The sequence below is a fragment of the Ambystoma mexicanum genome, chromosome 3p (assembly GCF_040938575.1).
Source record: "Ambystoma mexicanum isolate Mex_15411 chromosome 3p, UKY_AmexF1_1, whole genome shotgun sequence".
NCBI lineage: Eukaryota > Metazoa > Chordata > Amphibia > Caudata > Ambystomatidae > Ambystoma > Ambystoma mexicanum.
In genome coordinates, this window is record NC_090925.1 from 802,814,215 (window position 1) to 802,840,710 (window position 26,496).

The window sequence follows — 26,496 nt, forward strand, 5'->3', positions numbered from 1 at the left end:
TTCCGCTTTTAAATTTTGTACCTCGGTTGTTAGTTCTTGCATGCCCCGCATGAGATCCTGAACAGCCGCTTCCATGTCGACTTGGAGTTCGGTCGTTTGGCGTCTCAAACTGTCATGGAATTCCCCCTCTCTCACCTGGGAGCGATCCTTGCAGGATTTCTTGGCCGGTGTCTTCTTTCGCACGGACCTGGTCTTGTATAAGCCTGCGTGAGCCTCTTCTGACTCCAGCGTGCGTTCAGAGTTCCGGGATTCAGATACTCCGGGATCCAGGAACAATGAAGGTGTGCACATGGCGCACAAGTCCAGGAAACAAGGAAGAAGGAAGAGGGGTATGGGAATGGAATTAGGAGGTCCAGGAACAAGGATAACAGAGTAGCGAACTACGGAGCACACGTCTAGTCGCTGCTTGCAATAGCATTGAGATGCGCGGGGCCACAGGGGCGCGGCCTATTTGTAAAATACGCTACGTCTGACGTAAGACAGAGGAAGGCGTTCCACGTTAGACGGCCATGTTGGAAGTATCAAGGAGTGCAAGCCCCGTTGTGATAAGGACCATGAAGTCCAAAAGGGGTGCTTTCTGTGGGTCATGACAACACAGGCATGCTTCAGAGCGTAGTGAAAGGCTCCTTCAAAGCGCAAGCGCGAGCCGACACTTCCCATCTAGTCTGAGACTCGAGGACCGCAGGGCTCAGAGAGATGCAGTCAGCTTCTGCTCGAAAACAGATCACTCTGTGGCAGACTTTAAACTTAGTCCACGGGAACAAAAAGCATTGGTGCATGCACATGGAAATAATAACGACCATATAGTTAAGTGCAGTCATTTTGCTCCTACTTTGGAGCGTGCACAGCTCCCCAGCAGCAGCAGACCGGCAGACGAGAGCGAGAGGGTCAAGGCCCAGCTGGTGCTTCGGCCATTTCATCATCAAGCTCCGCAAGTTGCTATGCCAACACCATACACTGCCCCCAAACTCCCCTTTGTACTTTTTTCTTTTTAACATTTACAGCACCAAGATTTTGGCGAATGGTTGCTTATGCCACCGCAGCGCCAAAAATAGTGTAAGTTACACTTACATCAAAAAATGGCATACGTTCTACTAACACTTTTTTGTTTGAGCTCAGTCAATGTAGTCTTACTTAAGCCACTTATTTAGTTTAGTAAATCAGCCCCATGTATGTGCAGACTATGGTGACCATCAGTTCCGCGATAAATTCCAGAGTCAATACAATAAGTTCTGAAAAAAACATCATAGTTATAGACACACATTCTGGTTGAATTCCTTATTTACAGACACAAATTCTAGATAAAGTGCACAACAAAAAATAAATCTAATGCAATGAAATGATGCAAATAAGCAGCTGTTAAAATAATTGATGAAAGATCCAGTGGTTCATGGTTCCATCAGTCAAGAACTTGCACATCAAATGAGCAACCCCCTTCAAAGTGCTTCAGAAGTTATCCACCTTCATGATATTTTTCAGAAATGTGGGGCCAAATGTTTCTAAAATGTTGGCTCATTATTTATACGTTTCATATATAGTGCTGGACACGCAATCTTGACATAATACAATAATATAAGATGCTCTGCCATAGCCAGAATCATTGTTCCCCTTCAGAATATGTATTTGTCAAAGGGTCCTCTTTACGAGTCCGGCGGTAGCCATGCCGGAAAAACCGGCAGGCTGCCGCCGGACCCAAAAGAACATTCCGCTCTGTGATTGCCAGAATCACTGGAGCATTACAACCCCGGTGACCCGGTAATTCCGGAGGCGGAATTCCATAAATCCCCATTCCCAGGGAGTCCCAAAAGACTCCATAAGGATGGGGACAATGAAAACACTGGTTCAGTCTATGACGGAGCCGGTGTTTCCATTTCCGCCTACAGGTGGGTGTTGTTACTCCTGCCAGGTCAGACCTGGCGGGAGTGACACCTCCCGCCTGCAGAACTCGGAATCAGCCGGTCCGGAAACAACGGTGGCGGCGGATTTACCACCACCATTGTTTCCGGGCCGGCTGACTTGTAATGAGGCCCATTAATGTCCATCAGAAAACTGGCTGTTCCCAAATGCTAATGATTCAAAACGATACCTGTTGGTGGCATTGAAAAATGTCTCCTGTCCTATGCATTATATTCCAGCACAACATGGGCCATCATAAAAAACATGTCAAGATAAATAACCATGATCTTAAATATCTTGCCAGCAATATAAACCCACTTAAAGTTTCGGAGCTAGTAAATATCCCAGAAGAAATCATGTCCCAGAAAATATATTGCCATTGAAATGCCTCATCTTGTGACTGGGGGTGGTCAAATATGACAGTACTGGTGTTCAGTATTACACACTGCTGTTTCCTTATGAAACAAGGATCCTTGATATGAATCAATTGTGATGGATATGACGCAGCCAGTCAAACGTTCCACTGCAGTGTCCAGACCTTACAGTGGTGGCAAACATGACCCAATGCTGCACAATAAAATACTTTTGCACCGTGAAACACATTCATAGTCAATATGGCACAGTGGTGCTTAATGTGCTTTGGGACTGCCACTATAACTAGGGAGAGGATATAAGCCATTTCACTTTAAATGACATTAGCATGGTCACTATCTATTACAAGGCACTGTCAATAATATCAGAGCACACTGAAAATGTCAGGATGCCATTTAACACATGCCAAGGGACTGTTAGCAAAACCAGAGCTCTGCTAAATTATTCAATGGTGCACTGTAACATTACAAACATCACCCATATTTCTTGGTTCACCCTAACGGTATTATACACATGCTGATGATGTAGCTGGCAATACCACCAGAGTGCTGCCAGTACCATTACAGTGCTGTCAGTAATGTGAGTACTACCATTGGCAATAGTAAAGCAAGATAACAATGTGCCCAGTTAACACCACTGCCAGATTCCAATATCCACAGTAGGCATAGTCGGATTCAATTACACACAGTTAGCAGAGCGGTGCCAGGTTTCATCATGCCAGGTTAGCACCTATGGGCCATATTCCAATACGCCCAGTTAAGAATACAAAGTTGGGTTCCATCAAACCCAGTTAGCATCACGGTGCTGCCAGAGTCCATCAAACAATGCTGCAAAATACCACTGGACCGAATTAGAATTACAGTGACAGGTTCTATTAAAGGAATGGTTCGCCCAAACATTTTTATTTCAAAAATAGATAGGCAACATAAAAAAAAAGATTGGCGTTTTTTTTTTTCGAAGTCCCTATGTAAAATTTTGAGCAATTCAAGCTCAAAAATTGAAAAAGCAAGCACATGGGCGCATCCATTTTGTGAAATGGCTGCCCGCCTGTGCTGGCTTTTGCGGCACTAATGAAGGAAAAGCTAGCCAGCTGTAGTAAACAAACGCTACCACTGGGTGGCTTTTCCTTCATTGGTGCCGGGACTCGGAGGACGCAGACCGGAGACTACAGGCAGAAAAGCTGCAGCTGCATCTCGGTAAATGCTATTTATTTTTTTAAAAAAATAAGCACTAGCTGTGTTTTTTTTTCTAAGTTTTCCGGGCTGGAGGAGCCAGGAGGCGAAATAAAACCGCAGCTTTAAAAACGTTGTATTTATGTTTGCGGTCGCTTTTGAAGCGACCGCAAACATAAATACAACATTATTGTGTTTGAAAACGCTGCAGTTTTTCTTTCTAAGTTTCTCAGGGTCCTCCGAGCCTGAGAAACTTAGAAAGAAAAACCGCAGCGTTTTCAAACACAACCGCGTTGTGTTTCTGCCTAAATCTGCTTTCCCATTTATAAGCAGATTTAGGCAGAAACACAGCGGCATGTAAACACAACCGTGTTGTGTTTCTGCATGCCTTTGCTTTCACTTTGGGTCTCCGGTGCTCTCCTGGGGGAGCTCCTCCAAGCCTGAGAAACTTAGAAAGAAAAACCGCAGCCTTTTCAAACACAACCGCGTTGTGTTTCTGCCTAAATCTGCTTTCCCATTTGGGGCTTTAGGGCTCCACACAGGGAGCCCTAGAGCCCCAAATGGGAAAGCAGATTTAGGCAGAAACACAGTGGCATGTAAACACAACCGTGTTGTGTTTCTGCCTGCCTTTGCTTTTACTTTGGGTCTCCGGTGCTCTCCTGGGGGAGCACCGGAGACCCAAAGTGATAGCCACGGCAGGCAGAAACACAATGCGGTTGTGTTTGAAAATGCTGCGTTTTTTCTTTCTGAGTTTCTCAGGCTCCTACGAGCCTGAGAAACTTAGAAAGAAAAACCGCAGCGTTTTCAAACACAACTGCGTTGTGTTTCTGCCTAAATCTGCTTTCCCATTTGGGGCTTTAGGGCTCCCCACGGGGAGCCCTAAAGCCCCACATGGGAAAGCAGATTTAGGCAGAAACACGGCAGCATTTAGCATTTCCCATTTGGGGATCTCGGGCCCCCCGTGGGGAGCCCGAGAGCACCAAATGGGAAATCAGATTTAGGCAGAAACACCACAGCATGTAAACACAACCGCGTTGTGTTTCTACATGCCTTGGCTTTCACTTTGGGTCTCCGGTGCTCCCATCGGGGAGTACCGGAAACCCAAAGTGATAGCCACGGCAGGCAGAAACACAACGCGGTTGTGTTTGAAAACGCTGCGTTTTTTCTTTCTGAGTTTCTCAGGCTCCTCCGAGCCAGAGGAGCCTGAGAAACTTAGAAAGAAAAACCGCAGCGTTTTAAAACACAATAACGTTGTATTTATGTTTGCGGTGGCTTCAAAAGCTAGCGCAAACATAAATACAACGTTTTTAAAGCTGCGGTTTTATTTCTAAGTTTTCCGGGCTCCTCCAGAAACGCAGCTAGTGTTTATTTTTATACAAAAAAATAGCATTTACCGAGATGCAGCTGCAGCTTTTCTGCCTGTAGTCTCCGGTCCCCGTCCCCCGCGTACAGCACCAATGAAGGAAAAGTCACCCAGTGGTAGCTTTTGTTTACTACCGCTGGCTGGCTTTTCCTTCATTAGTGCCGCAAAAGCCAAAGCGAGCACAGCAGCGGGCATCCATTTCACAAAATGGATACCCCCATGTGCTATCTTTTAGCTTGAATTGCTCAAAATTTTACATAGGGACTTTGAAGAAAAAAAACGCCAATCGTTTTTTTTATGTTGCCTATCTATTTTTGAAATAAAAATGTTTGGGCGAACCATTCCTTTAAGCCCAGTTAGCAGTTTTATAGGGTGTTTACATTGACCCATGCAATGCATTTGTGTGTACTGATTATGATGGTGACAAGAGCCTCACATTTCCGAATTTGCATTCACTGTTACTGCCAAAGAAATGATCTAAAGAGGTGTTGCAGCATTAAGGAGCCACCAGCACTGGTGGAGGACTCAGAGCCACCCCTCTTCAGGCTGCTATTCTATGGAACAGGCAGGCTGAGGCCAAGTTTGAAGCACTCCTCAGAGGGCCTGCTCTCCCACAGCTGGCTCTTGCTTGTGTCCAGCATGCCACATTCCTTCCATCCAAGATCAAGCTCTGACGGTGCATCCAGCTGTCTTGGTCAAAAGCATGCAGTTGAACTCAAAGTCATTGTAGTCTTTATCCTTTTTGTAATGTGTTTCTGCAGCATCCGCCACCTTGGGTGATGTGAGAAACCTGAAGGTGTCTCTCCTGCTAGTCCCCGGGGATATGTCATCCATGTGGCCAGGACACGGCCAGCGCTTTTGGATCCAGTTCGTGGGGGTGTACCAGTGCGGGAGGATCACCTGGATGAGGGGTCTTCGGGGAGTGGAAGTGGAACACCGGAAGATGAGACATGGTCTCACCTTCCCTGTAACACCTTTTCCCCATCCTACCAGGTAGGATACCTAGGAACCCTACCCCCCCCCGCTTCCCGATACAAACACTTTCTCGCAGACAGCTGTGAGCGAAAACGGACTAACACAGAGCTGTGTACCTGACATGTCCCAATACAATGGTCAGGAAACGTCAGGCAATTACTGATCATTACACACACCTGACTTCCATCACGCTTCGCTACATGGATGAAAGGCAGAGCACGAAAGCACACTCTGAGCGAGGCAAAGCACACAAGGGATTAGCTGTACCAAGATGACAGTTTAATACCAGGAGAAAGATGGTGAGACCAGAAAGGGTTGCAAGGAGGGAAGTGCCCTTGACCTTTTCCGACCGTTACTTTCGCGAACCTTGGAAAGTAAAAAACCTAAGACCGGGAACTAAAGCTGAATAAACCTGCATTGTGTGTCAAAGGTACCCAGGGCTCTCCCGCATTGATAACCAAGGTGGGGAGTAGCGTCCTTGGCTCTTACAACAAAGCAGCGCCAGTAAAGACAGCACAGCCAGTGAGTCGGAAAGACTGATACCAAACCAGCCTGTGTTAGAACCAAGGTTGCAGGGGGCAACATGGTATGAAGAAATCTAAAGAGAATAGTGTGTGAAACGTATGTGACGAATGACGCAAATGTAATTGAAAACCAGAGGAGTGATTGACCTTTGGGGAGGCCAAATAAGATACCATAGACAGAGTGGTCCAGCCCCATGTGGGTGTTCACTCGAAGGTGTTTGTCAGATATCCAACAAATTGGCAACTTTTGAAAGGGGAATCTTTAGATCTAAGTGGTCCTGCAACGGGTCAAGCTAAATCCTGTGCACATTCGAAAGTCTTAGATAGTTGAATGCGTTCTACAATTGGTCCGAGCCCAGCTGAGGGAGGCTGTCAGGCTCAGGTTCCACCTCCCCTTGCTCCTCACCTGATTCTTCTGAGGATTGTTCCTTGAAAGAACTCTTGGACTTAGGAAACCCCTCTTTCTTCTTGGAAGTCTTGTCCTTCGGAGTCCAGACCTTCCGCTCGTGTAGATACGGTCTAGCCCCTCCAGGGGCCACCTTGACAGAGGTGGGAACCTGTCTCGGGGGCTCCCAGGGGGGCCAGCCTCACATTCAGGGAAAAAGCCAAAAGGCAGAAAAAACCCTGCAGATCTTGAATAGATGAGCTGAGGTGGAAATCCTTAGGAACCAAAGGCAGTGAAGAACTCCTCTAAAACGCTGAGTTGCCAGAAGAGATTTGGAAGGTGGCTGGATGCACTGATGTAGAATATTCAGGCGAAAAGGCAGATGCTGAGTCCTTTGAACTTAGAGTAGTAAGAATAAAGTCTCTCTCGCAATACTGTCAGAATCTAACGAAAGGAAGAAACGTAAAGGAGAGCTGCACAGTATCAAGAAAGGAAATAACGGCACGCAAAGAACAGTAATTCGTTGGATGGCTGCATCCGGGGTAAAAGAGGTGAAGAGCCAGGACTCTACAGTATAATAGAAATTCCAAGAAGGGAGACGGAAGGAACCGCGTACAGTCGTAGACCGTACGCGAAAGAGGTGAACACAGCAAAGGACGCCGAATGAGGTGAAAGCTAGAAAGAAAGTAGCGTACAGTCTGAAAGGCTGCAGGAGAAAGGTAGGAATCAGCGAAGGACGCCGAAGCAGGTAAGAAGAGGAAACAGAGATGAGGACCGTCAGAAGGGCGGTCAGTGGAGAGCGGGAGCGGCAGGTTGCCGAAGCAGGGAACGAAACGGAGCAGCACCGCGGACTGCAGAGTGGACCGCAGGCGGACTGGCAATGCGGCAAAGGTAGCCGCCGAAAGAAAGTAAACAGAATGGCCGAGAAGCCGAAAGGAAGGAAAAACGAGGACAATGCTAACAGGAGAGAACAACAGGAGAAACAGGGGAAGCTAAGTTTGATAGATGAAAGCTCCACCAAGGAATACGAGGAGTCAAGAGGAAAATAGCATTCACAATTGAGTAAACAGAGCGTTAAAGTGATGAGACACAGATACAACGCACCAGCGCAGGGGGTGGAGTCTGAACTTATAGCAGTCTCCGCCATCTTGGGAGAGGACTAGAGCGTGGCAATGAGTTGCTAGTGCCTCCAGCAACTCCATAGTTTCCACCCTTGGTTCCTGACAGAGACGAATTGTGATGGAGAAAGGATCTGAGCCCAGCTGACGGGGCTTCGAGGTGAACCATGAGTCACCCGAGAAAGAGTATTCTCTGAACATTATAAAAGGCGTATCTGAGCCCGGAAGAGGGGAATACACAATGCTGACTGATATATAAAAAGGGATCTCAGCCCAAGTGAGGGGGATCCAGGGTGAGACACCTGAACTGAACACTCGAAAGAAGGAAGGAACTTTGTGTGTATTTTGTTCTTGTACATCAGTATCTCTGAGTCAAGAGACTTTTGGAAAGCAGAGACAGGAGGCCCTGATACTGGTAATGGAACTGTGTCCTTGTGCTGAAGAAGCCAGAGTGTGTGCTTTGCTCAAGTGAACCGCCTTGTCCCGTGAAGAGAGTCCAACGGCCTGAACATCCTGACAAATCATTTTGTGAACGCTTTTCATTAACACTACCCCTCACTATGTATGTTTAGCGGTAAGGATTAGCAATATTTTATTTTTTAGCATGGCCCCTTTTATTTTGGCGAGGCTCCACTAGGACTGCATTATTATTATTTGATGGTCATAGCTTGCTCCCATCTGCAGATTTAGGTTTAGATAGGCGTTTATCACACCGTTGTTAAAGTTCAATAAACACCCTTGAACTGTAGTCACCTGTGTCTGTCTTACTGTTGATACCATGCCTTCCTTGCAGTGCGGACAACAGATGAGCAAGATGCCCCCAGTGGGCTTAGGTGTACGAAGGGACATGCACATTCCCCCACCGTGCCATGCAAGAAATAGGCTGGCTCCCTTCTGTCACTTTCCCTAATTCATTCTCAGAAGTTGGAAACACAGGGATATATATCGCTTCCAGCTGCAGTGTTTCCACTGCTGGCTTGCATGAAGAGTTCTGCATTTCTGGCTCCAGGAATAGGAAGTAACAGAACAGATATAGCCTTTCAGAGGCTACTGACAGGATAGCAAGGAAGTATCCCCAACCTGTCATCTTGCGCACTAGTCAAGCTACCACCAATGGTGGGCAGCTACATTTATATGGGGTAACAGGGTAGGCTTTCCTTTCTGCTACTCAATCAGGCTGTCTTTGTCAGTTTAAACCCTCCATCACATAAAACTATGAAAAGACAACTTCACCTAAGTACATTCAAACTGACACTGCACAAATTGCTTCATTTCTGCAGTGTCCATGGCAAATATGGAGGATGGCCCCTCTAGCATAGGCCAAGTCAAATGGAAGAGCTGGGGGCACCCTAGAAATTGAAGGGAAAAAGGAGGAGCAAACATGGGAGTGAGAAGCAGAGAGTCAAAGAGAGTGATGAAAAGCGACATGTTCAGGAAAAAATAGTTATTTTATTGTTTAAGGTGCGGACATAGCACAAGAGTGGCGTAGCACTGTACCAGGTGTGGGTAGCCCGCGTTTGGACTGGCGGCATCTTTTAACAGTAGCACAGAACTGTGAGTTGCAGTCTGGGCGTCCATTGGGCTTAGTCCTAGGTCAGATGTTTATCAAAAGCCATGTTTCGAGAGATTTGCAAAATTACAGAATTGTGGGGGCATTCCGAGCCGATACCGAGATTGAGTTCCAGAGGGTGGGTCCTGTAGCGAGGTGGACTGAGGAGTCGGACAAAGATGTGGCATTATCAATATCTATGTTATTCACTAATCAGCAAAAAGTGTCTAGCTTTCCCTTTCTATACAGGGTTACCCCTAACTATTCTAAGTTTGTGTCTTCTGTCCAAAACCAACTTGTCATACTCACAAACAAGGGACCAGGCACCTGGAAATACTGTAGAGGGAACTCCGGCTGATTCGCCAAGACACGTTCAGAACCCAAGAAGGGTCTCCTCAATGGAGGGCAACCTTTCTTTTGAGACACTGTGCTACATGTAATAAACGAGTATCACAGTGGCTCGAATGAAAGAGCAAGGTACAAGTAGTAAGCGCCAGGCTAAGGAAGAAAGAGAGAGGGAGATGTCAGATAAGGAAGTAAAAATTGAAGAAAGATCATTATGGGCAAATGAAAACACTAACTTTGTGTAAATGCGAGTAGATCCGAGACGTGTACTGGGCGTGCTTTTACCCAGGATCCTGAAGGTAACATGGAAACCAACACTGGAGATGGGAATGGAGGAAAGGTTAGTGGGTTAGTAGGACCTATCCCGGATGGAACAAGGGCGCACTAGAGTCGATGGGGAAATGTCCATTCCAAGAGCAACACTGCATAGTGTCCAAGTCAGTTGATAAACATTCCTTAATGTTCCCCAACAATCCAATGCGGTAAGTAGAAAAGGTGTTCTTGGACGTCCTTCAGGAAAAGTATGTCAATCACAGTTCAGGTAAAGATGATAAAAGCATGTTGAAAGGAATTGCGAGGTCAGAATGAGAGGATCAGGAAGTAACAGCAAGGAATAGTCAGAGTGTCATAAATCTCCCCCCGTCTCACCTGTGATCGGGATCTCCCTTGTTCGGCCGCAGGACTCTTCCTGTGGGTGGTTCGGGTCTTGAATAGGCTCGCCCGAGCCTCGTCAGGTTGCAGAGCGTGTTCAGAGTTCCGGGAAGTTCGTGGTTCCAGGGTGTCCAGGATTAGCGATAAACAAGCAATGTAGGGGGGAAGTCCAGGAACAGGAAAAAAGGCAAGGAAGGAAGTATGAGGATCGAGGAAGCAAATGTAGAGAGCAAACACATGTCGGGTCACTATCGAAGATAGCGTTGAGACGCGCGGACCCGCAGGGGCGTGACCAATTTATAGTACATGCTACGACGTGAAAGCTAGTGCGTAGCATGGAGCTTGTTACGGCCATGTTGGGAGGAACAAGGAGTACAAGCCCTTCGTGACAATGACCATGAGGTCCAGAGGAATAATGTACGAGTTCCCAGTTCGGAAGACAGACCCTCGTCGTAGAGCAATTTACGTTCCGAGGTCGTAGGACAGGAAGTATCAATACGGCCAACCAGGAGAAAACAAACCAATCCGTAAGGCGATCCAAAAGTCAGTAACAGGAGATTTATAGGAAATGCAACGGAACAGAGTAACGCAGAACAACTTCAATCAGAAGCACCATGCAAGGGAAGCGCACAACGGAAATACAATTAGGTGCGGTCACGTGATGCCGGCGTCCTACGCCGTTGCCCAGGTGACAGGACGCTAGGCGGCCTGAATCTGCACATGTGATGTTGTAACAAGCGCCATGGTAACCGCCAGGTACACAGCCATAAGAAACGCTTCACAAGCGTTTGGTTTCAAGAGAAACGTACTGATTTGCAGCCTGTGACACTACTCTAACCCTACCACTAAGCTACAAAATAGTTCAGCATTCATAGAAAAGAATATACCAGGAGAATGGCTCACTTCTCCTGGTAAACTGGTTCAGTCCTTTTAAATATTTTGCTTCAGTTTCTGATTCAACAAAGGGCTCTGGGGCAGGAGAATTACCCCCTTCTCCTGACCCACTCAATAGTCCTAAAAAATCTCTATAATTCCTCCAACTGAGTTTTACAGACTTGTTCCACAATTCCAATGGTTCTTCTTGACCTTTTCCCACACTGAAAGTTCTCTCTAAACACTTCTGGTTGTCTATTCTTCTCTGAACTGCTGTTAATGTAACCACCATGACGAGAGAGAGTACTCTTGAGGCAACCTTGACTTTTTATTAATTTCACTGTCACCACTGTGACAAGGAAGATCACTCTTGTTGCACTCTTGACTTTGCCCGCTTAACCAACTACTGCCGTATTAAGGGAGGCTACTCCTACTCCCAAGTGCTTCTTCTCTGTGGTTTCTCTTGGTGTCACCAATGTGACGAGGGAGATTACTCCTGGGTGTTTCTTCTCTTTGATTTCTCTTAGTGTTACCACTGTAATGAGGGATATTACTCCTGAGTGTTTCTTCTCTTTGGGTTCTCTTAGTGTTACCACTGGGACGAGGGGGATTAATCCCCTACTTCTCTTGAGTTTCAAAGGGGTCACCATTGTGACAAGGGTGCACAACCATGATACAGTTATATTCGGACTCTTTCCCAGGTCTCCCGCTATGCCTGTTACCTTCTGTCTTGAGGGAGAGCGTCATCGACTCTTCTTGTGAGGTCCAGGCCTCTTTTCTCCACCGTGTGACTTCTGTGGCTCTGTTGACATTTTCTTCCAGGTGGTATGCCTCTTCCTTTGAGACCTTGGCAGTATTGGTGTTATTTATGGACCAGCCACTCCATCCTCCTTGGGTCACGTCACTGCCTGGAGCTCTTCTTCTGTGGTTTGGTATTGCCGGCTTGCCTCCCCATTACTCTTATGGTTGGGTGGCCAAATCTCCGTCCTGACCATGGTTCTCACAGCTCTCACTTCTGGTTTCACTACTGCTCTGTATTCAAATATCCCGGTTTCCTTCTCCCTTGAAGGTTGGTGCTTTCTCTCTTTTACTCGGGCACAGCTGGTCCCTCTCCAGTGTGAATGCAGAGTATTTTGTTTGACTTTGTGGATTAATCTCCACTCCTCTTTCCCTCTTCTTCATATCAGTATGATTGGCTGTCAACCAACAAGCACTCCTTGTAGAGTTTTCATTCTTCCTTTATTCATTTCATTGTTTTGTATAACACGCTTAATACCTGAGTTTGGTTTCTAAGCACAGATCTGTGTTTTTGAACCTATGATGCTCTGCGTGGTCTTGCTTCCAAGACCAGCACATTGCCCCTGTGCTATCCTCCTTTCCTCTTCTCAGTACTATCAAAAGGTGTATGTGTAAATGGGTCAGCATCACAGTAACAAATAAAGACTTGACGGGCTGATACCTTAGCAGGGTGACAGGGTGTAGGGATGTGCTTTAGGAGGTTATGAGCGAGATCCGTAAAGGAAAGGGGGGAATTTCTCTGCATGAGCTCATCCCACGTATTACCACCCCTAGGGGGAATATTGGGTAGCGGCCTCACCTCCCTAGCCTCATAGGGAAGGGCTCCTCCCTGGGGACAAGCGACAGAATCCCATGAATCATCACAGTGCATGACAAGAGAGGGATTGTTTGTGGGTTCTCTCTTTGCAGACAAGTTGTGATTCAAGTTGGTTGGTTGATTGGCTGCATGAGGAGTGTAAGCCACCAGATATGGGGATCTTAGCCACCAGGTTCGGTGGTGTGCTACTTATGAAGACTGTGTAGATGGTACATGCAGTCTTCAACAGTATCCTGGCCTGGAGAGGAATCTAATGTAGGTTGTGTAGGACAGGAGTGATTTAGTCAAAGTTCTGTGCACCATTAATAAGGCATGCTGCAGCGTGGTGGACTGCTTTTAGGGGAGCCAAGTAAGTGGCTAGGAAGCCCCATCAGTGGGTATTTTGCCATTGATGTGTCAGACCACAAGGGACTGAACTATGGTCCAGAAAGTCAGCTCCTCAGAGCATCTAAAGCAGGAGGGAAGACTTGTATAAGTCTCATCACAGCGGGCAGGCTCCTCACAGCCGATAGGCAGGGCCTTCAGACAGCAGCATACAGGGTTGGTCACAACAAGGCTGATGTCTCTTCTAGGACTCTTGTCCTAGAAAGCCAGCTCCACAGAGAATCTAAAGCAGGACGGAAGGCTGTGTAAGGAACTCATGCTGGCAACAGTAAAGTCAGACACAAGTGATCACAGTTCAAGGGTGTTTATTAAACTGTATAGGTATGTTGGAAAAACGCCTAATCTAAACCTAAATTTAAGAAGGGAGCAAGCTACGACCATCAAATAATAATAAGGCAGTCCTAGTGGCATCTTGTCAAATAAAAGAGCCTATTGTAAAACAAACGATTGCCAAGCCTTACAACTAAATACAAAAAGAGTGTGGGATAGTGTTCACAAGAAAGCAAATGAGTGTTCACAAATGATAAGTCAGGATGTTATAGCCAGGGGTCTCCTTTCCACACGGTTTGAGCACGGGACAAGGCAGGACTCCTGAGTGTAGCACACTCTCAAGGTTTCCCAGCACAAGACTACAGTTCTGTTTTCAGGATCTTCGGTGGTTCATTTCCTTTTCTACGAAAAAACTCTTGTCTCCGAGGATCTGATAGATGCAAAATAATAAAACTAAAAGTTTCTTTATGTATGTACTGTGGTTGATGGCTTTTTATCCCTGGATCCCCCTCTTCCAGGCTCAGACCTTTCTCAAATGTCAGCCTCCCTCTGACGGGTTCACTATGGCTTTTACTCTCAAATAGCAGCCTCCCTCTGTCAGGTTCACTATGTTTTTTTTATTTGTTTTAATATATTTTATTTGTTTTGGTTGCAAATGTAACTTTACAAATATAATTTATCTATAAAATCTATTCGCTTTTAAATTATAAAACAAGCAAGGGAGAAGAGAAAAGTAACATAACATTTCATCTAGTCATGCAATTTGCCTTTACAGTTAGATTACGATTCAGGTGCATTCCATTTGGAACACATGTCATAATCATAATCAACATATGGTATATGGCAGTTTATAAGTGCTAATAAAGAACAGGTGTTGGCACATCATGTAAATTCTGTGCGCCCATTAATGCTAGTTTGTTTAAAAGAAAACCTTATTAAGGCCTACATGTTTACCTCCCGGACTTGTCTCATTCACACTATTTTATTGTTTAGATCTTATCACAGAAAACATTCATTTCTTCATTGCTTATGTTCCTGTGAGTTGTTTTGTCACATTCGTCGATATTCTATTTGAGATTTCAATTTACTTTTCTCTGATTTGTAGTCTTAGTAGATATCTAATGGCAGCAAGATTCAGAGATATAAGTTGGGCATTAATTATCATAAACCACATTGTATCAAAGGTTAGTTCCGGTAGTCACTGAAGTACTAAAAGAAATACTCGTGTATTAGGCTTGATAGAGCCTTGCAACGGACCATGATGTGTTTTAGGGTCTCAATCTCTGTGTCTATTTCGCAGAACCTACATATATTGGTCTGTGTTTCATCTTTTGCCCTCTATGATGTTATAGCTCTTGTAGGCCATACGTTGAACCAAATTTTCATTATATTTGAACGATAATCGATGTCTGGATATTTGTGTATATATTTAGGGACATTATTCAGATTCTTGTTAATAAAAATACCCATTTTGGAGATTTTGTATTTCTCACATTCTGACATAGTGTTACTCCAATCAAGATACAAAAACATTTTTTAGCACAGTTGGAATTTGTTATAAGTAGGAGTTCCCTAATGTCTGCTTCATTCATTTTATCTCTGTAACATGTTTTCCATATGTTTATCATGTCATGCCTGTCCAATTTTCTATGAAGGCCTGTGATATTATGTTTACTACAGTGCCTTAGTTTTGCATTTACCATACAATAGAAGCAAATTCCAGTTTAATATTGCTCTCAATGAGGTAAGGCCCAATTCATACAGAATTATTGGCATTGGAAGACATTTAGGTAGTCTTAGAATCCTCTTCCAAAAAAGGCCCTCTAGGTAGGTCCCTTTGGGTTGACAGTCTACTGGTTTGCATGACGCCCCATATGGTAAAATGGGAATTACCTTCTGCTTATAAAACATGAGCATTGATAGACAGGTAAATCTACCATATTTTCGTTAGATCATTCTTGTTTGTTTGTTTATTTAATTATAGTGCTTGTGAGCATAACATGAGCGTATTGTGCTTCAGTTCTTCTTTATATGGCATGTCTACTCTGCTATCGCTTATCCCCAGATACTTGTACTCCTTTACAACTTTGATTAGATTTTTACCAATGGTCCAACGATGATTCAATATACTAGCCGATGTTTTACTACCTCTGGCTATTAAAATATTGGATTTTGACGTGATCTTCTAACGCACTTAGGGACCTTTGAAGGCCAAGAGGAGTTTGATCTGTTATTATTAAGTCGTCGGCATAGAGCAATCGGCCAACTGTATTTTTAATGATTTTCAGAGGAAAGGCTCTTACAGAAACTAGGTGCTTATTGGTGTCACGGATGTAAAAATTAAAAAGGGTAGTAAAAATTAAAAAGGGTGGAAGCCAAGATGCACCCTTGTTTGAGTCCAGTGTTTGTTGCTATTGATTGTGTTAAAAGGCCTTCCCTATTCAGTTTACTCAAACAGATGTTCCTGTGTAAAATTGCTGGTTTAGATTGATAATGTGTGATGGAAATCAAGCTGATTTCAAAGTACTTCATAATAGGGTTCGTGAAACTGTGTCAAAAGCCTGTCTGTAATCAATTAAGGCAATATATAGTGATCTCTAATTTCTTATAGCTTGTTGTTTCAAGGCTTGTTTGGTTAATAAGTTGGGAGCAGTGCCTAGACCAGGTATAAAGCCAGATTGCTTTGGATCATACATATCCTTTTCCTTGAGCCATTTATTCAAAGTCGTCAGCAGTATCTCTGCATGCATTTTCCCTGAAGAGTCGAGAAGGGCCAAGGATCTATAATGTGCTGGTTGGGTTCTACTGCCTTTCTTGAATACAGGAATTATAATTGATTGTTTCCATGATTCCGAAATATACCCTGTCCTTTCTATTCTTTGACATATTTCCTGTAATATTAATGACCACTGCTCTGGAAATGCTTTAATGGTAGCATTTGAAACGCCGTCAGGACCAGGGAGGGGCTCTTGAGGAGCTTAACGTTTTAATTATTATTTGTATGTCCACTATGTCTGTCACCAGTTTTTGTTTAGTGATTCATATTTCGGTCATTCTTCCTTTTCACTTGATTTGTCATTGAATAGCGTATCAAAGTGTTCGACCCATCCTAATTCTCCATTGACATTTAAGATGTGAGGAGTCCTAGAGGTTTTGGTGCTGTCTTTTAATAAACTCCAAATTTGGGCACCTGATTAAGTTGCAATATTTTGTAGCATCATTTCATTTTCAGTTTGTATTTTTTGGATTTTGTATTGAGTAATGAAATTCTTGCATTTAGTATTAATTTTCGCAAGTTCTTTTTCATATTTTTCCATGTTTTCGGCCTTAATCTGTTTTATCGCCTGTCTTTTTTGCGTTTTTTTGCACTAATGGCCGGAACGTATGTGCAAGAGGCTCTCTCTACCAGGCAATGGTTTTCATTTGTGGTCGGTTTCAACAATGACAGGACATTCACATAATTCCCTTTGTCATTCTGGGTCAGTTTATGTAATAATTTGTTTAATTTAGGTTCTGTCCATCTAATACAATTTTGCCCTTGGGATAGCTGTGGTGGAAAGTTATGATAACTTCTCAGCGGTCCCAATATTGATTCACAAGTTACAGCCACAATATTATGATCACTCAATTCCTTAGGAACAACAACAAACTCAGATACCATATTTAGATGTTTCTCTGAAATGAAAGCATAATCAATGATGGCTTTGGATTTTTGTCTCTTCCATGTTGGTCGTGGAGGTATGTCCCCCTCCACGCATCCTTTCACGAGTATCATGTTCCTCTCTGTTATGAGTCTAAGCCATTTAGCCGCTTGCACTGGTAATACTTTGCCATTACTAGTCATGCAGCACATATTCAAATCACCCACAACAAGGGTTATGCTTATGGCCAAATAAGCCAATTACATAACCTATGAAATCGTCTTCTGGAATAATGGCCGGATTCCAGTGCGCATTGATGATTGCAGTTGTAGGGGCCATGGGATGGGCAGGATTATCAATTTCATATTTTAAAAGTTGTAAACATGGGTGCGGATTGCTCCATTGAGTTAATTGGCCTGGTGAATCCATTTTCAATAATCCCATCATGGGTCTCCCTTTTGTTGGCTTTAAGGCAGGTACCCAGCATACCTGGTGGTCTAGCCATACAGGTGGTGACGTCAACCAGGATTCCTGTAATAAGATTAGTTCATAGATGCCCAGGTTATGTGATCTCTCTTTTTGCATTAAATGAGAGAAACTTCTGATATTCCAAACTGCAATTTTCAAGGTAACTGGCTGCTGTTTTATTGAGATCTATTTATTGCGCTTGTGATTGGTGTCTCTTACTGCTTCTTCTAGCCATGACCATTTAGTTGTTTTACTAGCCTGTGTTTTGTCTTGATAATATACATCTCTTTTTACATTTCCAGTGAACCCTTGGTAATTTATCAATAGGGTCTTAGATTTTGAGTTGGGATGGGATGATTAATCTCCTCTGTAATCACATTTCCTCGTGTCTAGATGCAAGTTTCCTCTCTCTCTCTCTCTCTCTCTCTCTGACTTTTATGTTTATTTCAAATCCTCTTTCACAGAGATTTTGTCTTTCTGCCCATATTGATTGCCTATTTGTGAGGGTACTGTGATCGTGGCCATGTCCATTCACCAGCTTCTAGCAATAGCTAGCAGCTCAATGTCTCGCAATTGAATCGCCTTTAATTTTGGAATAGTATGAAACATTGCTAGGAGGGTGGATCTATTTGGGTATGGATCCTTAGACCTTTCATTCATAAGTATTGTGAAGCAATTAGATATTTTTAGATCATGCTCATGTGTTTGTATTCTGTTATTATTTGGGAGCCCTTGTGTGATCGGATTGCTCATCAGTGTTTTCAAAATACTCTTTCTGGATATATTGGTTACCTTTCTTTGTTTCACTATTGTCACCTCATCTTTCTCTTTTGCTTTGTTTAAAAGTCCTCTTCTTCTTTCCTCCATAGTTCGGAAAGTTGATTCATTGGATCTTTGATTGGGATTTACTAAATCAATTAAGTGAACTGGTTCTTTCTCGACTGTGTTGACTTTCACATTAGAGTATTCTGACATAATGGAGCATGTAGTGAGGTTCATTAGTACACTCGTGTTATCTTCTGACTCTAGTTCAATAGACGGCTGTATAGTTTTATTTCTGTTTACTGTATCCTCTTCATGATTATCATCTGATGTGTCCTCACATGGCGCATTCGTTTGTTTATTTCTGTCTGACTTAAATATTTTATGAATTTTCGCCTTGCTCCTGTTTGTTTTGTATTTTTTGGTATATTCTGGTTCTTATTTTTTTTTAAAAGTTCATTATTATTATTTTTCTTATTGATCTTTTTAGTTTTAAATAACTCATACAATGGTTCATTAGTGTCCTGTACTGCGTTGGCCTCCTGCTCTATATCATGAGAGCCAACATCTTGGTTAGGTATGGCAGTTATCTCTGGCTCCTGGACATCCCCCGTTACCAACGCAGGAATTGTCAAAGAGGCAGAGATACTCGCTCGACTGTTTCCCAAAAGCAGGGCAGACATCTCTTGTTCATTGCACTCAACGCCTTCATTAAATTGGAGGCCCACCCTGAGGGTCATTTCGGATGATGTTAGAGGAGGGACTTCCTCCATGGTTGGATTGTAAGGAGGAAATTCCTCTCTGTATTTCCAGTAATCTCAGATTTATCTGATTTAGTTCAGAAAAAACTTTGTCAAAATTGGAGTTTGACAAGACCGTAGCATTTTTGTCATGATGCCTACCTCTAAGGAGCCAGGCCGGGCCCAGCAACTCCAGAGGCAGACATCATTTTCTCCAGGGAAGTCTCAGCGGGCCCAAGTCGGGGCCCTTTGGACTCAGTCCTGGCGCCTTAGGCGCCAGGCTCATAGCGGACCCCAGTCCTGGCGCCTTAGGCGCCAGGCTCATAGAAGAGGATATGTGTTTAAGTGCTTGGGTGCACACTTACCTGATGCAGACCTTGCTGCTTCATCCAGGCCCTCTTGAGGCCTGAATGGGACTACTTAACCTGTAGGACTACTTCACCACCCGGGTGTGGTCGGGGAAGGATACATACCTGATTGGTGGAAGGATACATACCAGGAACTTCTTCCAAGGCTATTTAAACCCCACCTGAACAGCCACACATGCTTCGTGTTGTTCTGCACCTAGCAGCTGGACGCTCACAGTGTCAGCTCCTGCATCCTGACTTCAACCACGCCTGCCAGCACCCTGGAACACCTGGAAGGGGAGAAAGGAAGAGAATAGGAGAAGAAAAGCCCTTAGCTGCTAAATCTGCATCCCGGAGTCATTTCTTCAACGGCCCTGAAAAGGAAGACATCATTTTAAAGGCATTTTGTTTCGATCGCTGCAGCGCTGCATTTTACTCACCTTTGCAAGGCGCTTCCATCTTCAGCAGCGATCTTCCGGATTCAGCTACGCCCCGGCGCCTAGAGGAAAAAAGACAAGAACAAAGGTGAGAGGGAGAAAAGGAATAAGGAAAGCTCAGTTTCCTTTTAAGTCTTACCTGTTGGATTATTCCCACTGCATTTCGGGTCCTGCCGCTTCCTGGCATCTCCGGACCCCGGCCCCTATGGGGAAAAAAGACAAAGACATTGAATGAGCGAATGCAAAGACATTACCTGAGCGCTCATCCAGAACTGTTTCACTTCGGGTCGGCGCCATATCTCCGGTACTACGAACCCCGGCCCCTAAGGGGAAAAAGACATAAGCATTAGCGTTTGCTGCAATTAGACAACGAACATTATTATTAAGCTTGAACTTTTGAACAGAACTTTTACAGCGCCTTACCTGAACAGTCAAGCTTACCTGAACTCCCATCAATCCTCAATCCAGTGAAGTAACTGGGTTTCAACGCGCCCCTGCATCAGAAGCAGGATGGAGAGCTCATCCTTCCAAACCCTAAGGTGAGGCTTCACGGGGAATCGTGGAGGAGGTATCGTGGAGGGTTGGAAGGGAGTGGGAGGCTTGAGCATTGTTCCACAGTTGGTAATACTCCCTTTTTACGCACAGGAGGGTATCCAACGAGCCAGGGAAGCCAGAATAGAGGGGCCCTTCCTGTCCATCTTCAGAGTTCTGCGCCTTCGACGCCGCGCCTCCGTGGGAACCAGGTGAGCGTTACAATTTTGTTCAATTTTTGTCTCTAAATCCTCATACATTTTTGTTAGGCTAAGCAGGCCGTTATTCATAGCGGCTAATGCAATTTCATATGCTGGTATTATTGGATTTTTAAATCCAAATGATGGTCTCGGGGTGGGCCTTATGTAAGACATTGCTGACGATACAGTGGAATTCAGTGCCTGATTAGTGGATCTTGGATGCAAAATTGAGGATCCTGATAGATTTGAGCCATTCATGTCAGCTGTTGGGAATTATGTTTCCTTTACTAAGGTTGTTTATGTTTCGAGATCAGCAGCATCTCTTCTTAAAGCCCTGTGCGCTGATGTTTGGTTTGTGTTGGTGCCTAGTTTTTTATCACTGGATGAGGGTGGGTCTGCTACTGGATAAGATTCAGTAGTATTTGCAATATTGTATTTGTCTGCCATTACCTTGCTTGATCTTTCACAAAATTGTGCCTCCATAAGTCTCTAATGTTGACTCCAGCCAACTTCAGTCGCAACACTCATTTCTTTATTAAAGTACATTTTGCCGGACCCCTCCCCTGATGGTTTTCCCCTTGAGTTGCCATTCGCAACTTTCATTCAACACAGTTTGGTTTCTTATCAGTTCTCCCTTCGACTCACTGGCTGTAATGGTCCGCTTGGCTTTTCTTGTCTTTGGAGTCAAGGAAAGTACCACGGTACTAAGCGTCTCTCCCGGCCCTGATTATCAGTGTAGGAGCTCTCTGTGTACCATTGACATCTGCTGCAACGCACGCTGGCTTTTGTTTGTGATTTTATGATTCCTTTCACCGAGGCTTTGTGGGTCTACGTCAAAAAGGGCAAGGTCGCTCCTCTCCTTGTTGCCCCTTTCGTTCCTCGCCACTTTTCTCTTCCTCTTGACCTGCCGCCCTGGGATAGCTGTCTCATCATGCGGTTTGCCTTGCTCGTCGTGTTCTCTTATGCTACACCTTTTATCCCTGTGGGGAAGGGAAAGGGGCATCAGGTGTGTGTGTGGTTCTGGTCAATTGCCTGACTTTGTCTGACACTTGTGTTGTGACATGTCAGGTAAACGGCTCTAGTGTTAGTGCGTTGTCTTTCGTGGTGTAAGAAAGTGTTAGTGTAGGAAAAGGGGGAGGAGAATAGAGTGTCTGAGTATCCTACGTGGTGTGAAAAAATTGTCATAAGAAAGTATATCTCTCGTCGTAAGGTTTGTGATGAGCTCGGAAGGGTGGATTTTGTAGGGTTTGTGAAATGAGTGGGAGGGATTGCAGGAACTATAGTTTTTGTCACAGTCGACTGGGAGTTTTGAAAATGATAATCAAAGGGACGGGAGAAGAATGACTGGTAGTACTCGAGTGGGTAACTCGAAAATAGGGACTCTGGGAGATGTAGTTACCCACATCTTGACGAGCCTTGGGAGTTTGTGGCTGATAGCTGGAACACCAGAGGGTTTCGGCACCTATTTGGAAAGGAAGTCCTCAAGTTTGAAGAATTCAATGTGGTATGTCTCCAAGAAACTTGGTTAAGGGAAGCACCAATGCTTGATGGTTTTCTCATAAATATCAACCCGGCAGCTAAAGGTAAATCGGGTTGCCCGATGGCAAGACTTCTCCTGTTGGTCAATAATTTGAGTGGTCTGGAGACTGTCTTTGTGAGAAATGTCACACCACTGATACAGATTGCTTTATTTAAAAAGACAACTAAACAGGATGAAGACAGTAGTTACCTTCTTTTATGCAATATGTATTGGAATAACAACTCAGTTAATGCAAAGAACTTCGTTAAGACGGTCATGGACGAGATTGATGAAGCTATGGTCCTTTGGCCAGGTTTGAACATCATCATTTCTGGGGATCTTAATATTCATTGATTCAATAATAACTTGGAACTGATAAGATACTCAGATCCTGGTGTAACCAATACAGTACTGAGAGGCCTACTATGGAGGAGAAAACTTGACCTGAGAAATATAGTAAATGTCAGGAATCAGGGCTGGCAAAGACGTGGAGTGCTGAAATATGCCTATTAAGATAATAGGAGCTGGGAAGGACTTGGAAACTACAGTTCCCAGCATCCTTAGTGCCTTCCTGTAGTTCAGCCCGTGCACGCGTTGCCAGCTGTCTTGAATTAAGAACAGCATATTAGCAGGCAACGGCGGTGGGCAGGTGTCGCTTATTTTGATCCAGCAGTCGGAGGCAGGCCGGCCGTGCATGGAGAGAAGTGATGCAAGTGAGGAACTCTTGACCGATACACCGCCGTCGTTCGGAAGGAGCAGGAGGGGCTCAAGGCTGCCTACAAAATCACGGCATTACTCTCGTCTGGGAAGTCCCGTGGGGCTCCCCAGACCTAAGATAAGTACTTGTGGGGCACTGTGATTGATCTGTAGGACACGTATTAAGGTGTGCTATTCAAGAACTAGGCATAGGTCTGTAGCACAGGTGGCATTTCTATTGGTTACATGTTAGACAGAGTAGAGTAGGGTTTTTTCCTGGTGTTTCCCCTTTCCCATCCACATTCGGATTTCCTTACCCTCTCTCTGGTGTTCCTAATTTCCCCATCCTATCCACAACCTCTCCCTAACCCCTCTACCCCATTGGCTGCCACATGGCAACCTGTGTTCTATATCAGGTGCCTGTGCCAACCCCGGTGGGAGGGTCGAGTTCATTTGGCTTCCGTGGTTCGGGGGAGAGTGTCGATCTATCTTCCTTCCCGTCAAGTGTGATTGTGACAGTAATGATCAACAGTTCTACAAAAGGGGATATTCCACCTAACCATACTTGGCATAGGGGCAAAGATAAGCACATTTTAGATAATTATTTTGCTTCTGAGAATGTTTTTGACTCCTTGGAGTCTCTGGAGATATTTCCAACGTGTTCCAGCGACCATAACATTATGAGGTTGGCCACAGCGGGTCGGCCTCTTGTACGTGCTAAGTTGCCGAGAGAGATCTTGGGTATTAACCCAGGAAGAAACAGGTTAATATGGACGTCTGGAAATATATCTGGTCTAATTACATCAATAGTAAGCTTATTTGGATGTCCTGACGTATCTAACCAAATACGTGGAAAAATGCAGTCATGGTCCAAGGAAATCTTTTTTTCTAATCGTAATAAATTTGATATAGAGGTGCTGAACAGAAGGAAATTGCTAAATCGTCTTAAAAGACAACATGAGAAATTAGCCACATTGGAACTCCAGAGGCTCTTAAGTTTGGGAAACAATTCTACAAAAACTAGAAAAAAAACAACACAGATTTAATTTACATCAATAGGATGTGGAACAGATGTTGAAGATAGTAGCTTCTGAAAATACCAGAGAAATGTGGAGAGTTTTCAACGATATGTAAGCTCCTCAACAATCTGTGTTGTCAAACCCAGTGTCAGCAAAGGACTAGATTGCGCATTTCAGTATACTTTACGCAGCTGATTATCAGGATGAAGTTGGGAAAGTGACGGAGGATCGATGCCCATGGTTGTTTGAGATGGAGAAGGAGGACATTCTTGCATTGATTAAGTTATCTAGCAATTCAAGGGCAGCGGGTCCGGACGGCCTGTCCAATGTTATTCTAAAAAACAACCTGGACCAGTGCTCGTATATGAAGGTTATGTTTGATGCCATCAAAGCATCTAGAAAGATTCCTGTCTCATGGACTACATCAATTGTGGTACCTATCTTTAAAAAGGGTGATATATCTGCTCCAGTCAACTACAGGCTTATCACCCTTCTTGATGTCATTGGAAAGTTGTTTGCAGCATTCCTCCTCAGACATCTGAACAGGTGGAGTGGGGACACAAAACATTAGGATTATTGGCAGGCTGGCTTTGTTAAGGGGATAGGCACAACCTTAAATCTTGGTCTAATCAATCTTCTGAAGATCAGAGCAAAATCAAAAAGTAACACCAATATATATCTATCCTCGATAGACCTGTCGCAGGCATTTGATACTGTAGATCGAACTATACAATGGACAAAACTAAAGGCACTGGGATATCCACAGGATCTAAGGGAGGCTATTAGGGCCTTGCATACTGACACAACTTTCAGAGTAAGGGCCTCATCACGAGTTGGGCTGTATCCCTTAAATGCGGTGGTAACGGTATTACCGCCACATTTAAGGGCTGGCCCTATCGCGAGTTGGGTGCTAAATCGTCTGTTTTACCTCCAGCTTTTTTTCTGGAGGTGAAAATCCCTGTTTTCGGCCGTATTACAGCCGGCTGTATTAGTCCACAGTATTAGCACTGAAAATTCCCCATTGGATCCAATGGACACAATCAGGAATGGGGATTTATCCTTAAGGCCCAACCCGTGATCCGGTGGTAATACCACCGGACTGGTCGGTGCTAGGGCTATTACAGTCGGCTGTATTACAGCCGGGAATACAGCACAACTCGTGATGAGGCGCCAAGACTGGACTATTCCGGTAATCTAACTACACCAATAAAGATGGCTAAAGGTCTAAAGCAGGGCTGTCGTCTAGCACCAGCCACATTCAACCTATATATCTCAGACATAGAATCTGCATTTAAAACACAAGATGCTTCCCGCCAAGTCTTGCAGGAATAAGGATTCACAGAATAATGTATGCAGATGATCTGGTGCTGATGGATCATACCCAGATCGGGCTGCAGCATCAGCTTCATGCTTTGGTCTCTTATGTTTCTGCAAATGGCTTGCGGATAAACGCAGCAAAATCAAGAATCTTGGTGTTCTCAGAAGACAAGGTAGAAGAGTAAAATCTAGGGGCTGGTTTTTGGATGGAGAGAGGATCCCAAAAGTCTCCGAAATAACTTACATGGTGATGTCCATAAATGCGATAATATACTGATTCTCACAGAGAACAAAATCTAAGGAGCAAAACTAAAAATCTTGCAACCCAGGCAAGACGAATTAGGGCCTCATTACACGGACGGTGGTAAGGGTTTACCGGTACCGGTAAGGGCACCGGTACCAGTAAACCCTTACCGCTTACTACGAGGTCCCTTTGCGGGTTGGTACTTTAACGCCTGCTATTTAGCAGGCGTTAAAAACCAACCCGCAAAGGGACCAGGGTGCTAATTACGGTACCGCAATTTGCGGCACCGTAATTTGCGCCTTCCCCATTTCCATAGAGCCCTATGGGGCAGAAATGGGAATGGGGAAGGGCAATGGGGGAAGGGGGAATTACCGCCCCGCCAACCTTGGAATAGGGCGGTAATTCCCCTTTCCTCCAAGGCAGTGCCGGTATTTTACCGGCATGGACCAAGGTGCTAATAGCACCTTGGTCCTCTACCTACCGTGTAATGAGGCCCTTAGATTTCATCATTGCAAATTTTCTCTTGTACTGGTATTGGATTTTTACAGGATGAAGGTGCTGCTGATCCTGATGTACGGTGCAGAAGTCTAATTTTTGCTTTCTTGGAAAACTTGGCCGCGATTAGAGGGATTTTTTTGGAGGTATGTACTCTCCCCCCCGAAATCAACACTAATAGCAATTATCAGGAAAGAACTTGGCTTGACATCTAGCTACGCGGTCACAGTTTGGAAGACATTGGCTTTTTATCGCAAGTATCTACAACCACCGGTAGAAAGTGGGTTTACAGCCATAAATACTGCTATAATGTCAGGAAAGTAAGATACCCTTGTGGACTGGAGTACCAAGTGTAGGGAAATTCTGGAGTCCTTGTGCTTGACAGAAGAAATGCTTTTGGGGAATCCGGACCATGTTAAAATGAAGCTATATGATCAGGATTAGATCGAGAAGCTGGAGGAGGTGAATGAATGTAAGATCTATGGCAAGAGTTTCTGTGATCTACGAAGGCAAGGCTCAATCCCAGGCTAACTAAGAAAATTCCCTTCTGACTCCTTGTGCAGCCAGTTCTTGAGACTACGTTTGAAT